We start from the raw sequence: 2,855 nt of genomic DNA, 5'->3' as shown, positions 1-2,855 counted from the left end.
TCGACAGATGACTGGATTAAGAAGTTGTGGTCCATATATACAATGGAATATTACTCAGCTATCAGAAAGAACGAATTCTCAACATTTGCTGCAACATGGACGGCACTGGAGGAGATAATGCTAAGTGAAATAAGTCAAGCAGAGAAAGACAACTATCATATGATTTCTCTCATCAATGGAACATAAGAACTAGAATGATCAGTAGGGGAAGAAAGGGATAAAGAAAGGGGGGGTAATCAGAAGGGGGAATGAAACATGAGAGACTATGGACTACGAGAAACAAATTGAGGGCCTCAGAGGGGAGGGGGGTGGGGGAATGGGATAGACCGGTGATGGGTAGTAAGGAGGGCACGTATTGCATGGTGCACTGGGTGTTATACGCAACTAAGGAACCATCGAGCTTTATATCAGAAACCGGGGATGTACTGTATGGTGACTAACATAATATAATAAAAAATCATTAAAAAAAAGAAACCTGAAATAATAAATGTTGGTAAGGATGTTAGAAAACCGGAACCTTTAACCTTGCTTGGGAAATGTACAATGGTGGTGCAGCCTATGTGTAAAATAGTTTGCATTTCCTCAAAAAGACAAAAATAGAATTGTCATATGGTTCAACCATTCTGCTCCTGGACATATACTCCCAAAGAATTGAAAACAGTTGTTCAAAGAAAACCAACAACAGGTACACAAATACTCATAGCAGCGTTTTTCACAATAACCAAAAGGTGGATGCAACCCAGTTGTCCATCAACAAATGCATGGATACACCAAATGGGGTAGATCCATAAATGGCAACATTGTTGTGCCATATAAAGGAATAAGCAAAATGGTGCATCTGTGAAAACCAATATGGTGGCTCTTCAAAACATTTAACACAGAGTTCCATTTCAGCATATGTACCCAAAAGAATCGAAAGCAGAGATGAGCAGATATTCATGTGCCCTTATTCAGAACAGCATTTTTCACAGCAGCCAAAAGGAGGAAGCAGCCCAAGTGTCCACTGACAGATGAATAGATACACAAAATGTGGTATGTACACAATGGAACACGATTCAGCCTTAAAAACAAAGGGAGTTCTGACACAGGCTACAACACGGACTGAACCTGGAAGTCATTATGCTGAGAGAAATCAGCCAGTCACAGGAGGACAGATACTGAGTGATCCCACTTATATGAAGTATCTGAAACACAAAGTATAATGTGGCTGCAGGGGACAAGGGAAAAGGGGAATTGGGAGTCGGTGTTTCAGGCATACAGAGTCTCCCTGGGGAGAAGGAAAAAGTTCTGGGCAATGATGTACAACTGTGTGAACTCGGCTAAGGCCACAGAATTGTGTACCTAAAATGCTTTAAATGGTAAATGTTATTAATGTTTAGTCATAGTGAAAAAGTGAATGAAGGACTGATACATGTCACCACGTGGACGGACACTGAAAACAGCCCAAGTGACAAGCCATCTGGAAAAGGCCACCCAGATTGGAGCCATCTGTGCTACTTAAATCCATCAGAGTTGTGCAAGTACAGGAAAGTCTCGGGAGAAGTTCCGGAAGAAGAAAACTGGATCCGAATGGAGCAGGACATTTCAGACAGTGGGGCAATTGGCGACAGTTCAAGTGGACCTGTGGTCTGGATTATAATATGGAAACCACGATGATTTCCTCGCTCAGGGCTATGTGGTGGTTCCGCGGGAGCGTGTCCCTGTTCGGGGTAAAACGCACTGAAGTATCCCGTGTGGTAAAGAAACGACAGCTGGGAGTCCGAGTGTGGAGATAAAGCGTATTTGTGCTGCTGTGACAGGTTCACTGCACCTTGAAATCAACCCAGAGTCAAGTACTCTTACAAACAACCAGGTCAGCACCAGGTCACAGGAGCAGAGCCCACATCAAGCTTCGCGATGGAGGCCAAGTCCTCCCAGACCCAGTTCACCCACCACAGAGAGGCCACTCGCCAGGGTAGGAGGCCACACATTAGCAAGAGACTCGTGGGAGGATGACATCGGGGGCCCCTGTGTCTCGGGTGCAAGAGAAGCAGCGGGATCTGGAATTCGAATTTTCCACAACGCTCCACCAAAAACTGGTTAGAACTGTGAAAATGCGTGAAGGGAAATCTCGGTAAAGTGGACTGGGGTCGCCAGAAAGGGGACTGGGCAGGGAGCCGACCACTCAGTGTTAGTTACAGACCCCACATTAGAACCCCCACAGCAGAGACTCATCAGTCACAGGCCCCAAAGGGGAAGACGCCGGTTTCACCTCCTCCCAGAAATCACCACCCCTGCAGCTCAGCCGGGGAGAACCTCCATCACCCCGAACCCCGCTTCTCTCCAGGGGACTTTCCTCCAGAACAACCCTCCCAACTTCCTCCTCCTCCTCCGTGAAATACCAAAAAGGGCACAGCCCTGCTCTCGGACACAAATGAGACACCGACAACAGACGTCGAGGGAGACAGACAGCCCTGCCCTCAGACACCCCCAGGAGACACCCACAATAGACATCGAGGGAGACATACAGTCCTGTCCTCAGACACCCCTGAGACACTGACGACAGATGTCGAGGGAGACGGACAGCCCTGTCCTCAGACACCTGGGAGACACCGATGACAGACATCGAGGGAGACATACAGTCCTGTCCTCAGACACCCCTGAGACACCGACGACAGATGTCGAGGGAGACGGACAGCCCTGTCCTCAGACACCAGGGAGACATCGACGACAGACATTGAGGGAGACATACAGTCCTGTCCTCAGACACCCGGGAGACACAGACGACAGACGGACACCCGTGAGACACTGACGACGGACGTCAAGGGAGACGGACAGCCCTGCCCTGGGACACCCGGGAGACACCGACGACAGAC

Source organism: Ursus maritimus, unplaced genomic scaffold (assembly GCF_017311325.1).
Source record: "Ursus maritimus isolate PB19 unplaced genomic scaffold, ASM1731132v1 scaffold_22, whole genome shotgun sequence".
In the NCBI taxonomy this organism is placed as follows: Eukaryota; Metazoa; Chordata; class Mammalia; order Carnivora; family Ursidae; genus Ursus; species Ursus maritimus.
Note: the sequence above shows the minus strand (reverse complement) of the source record.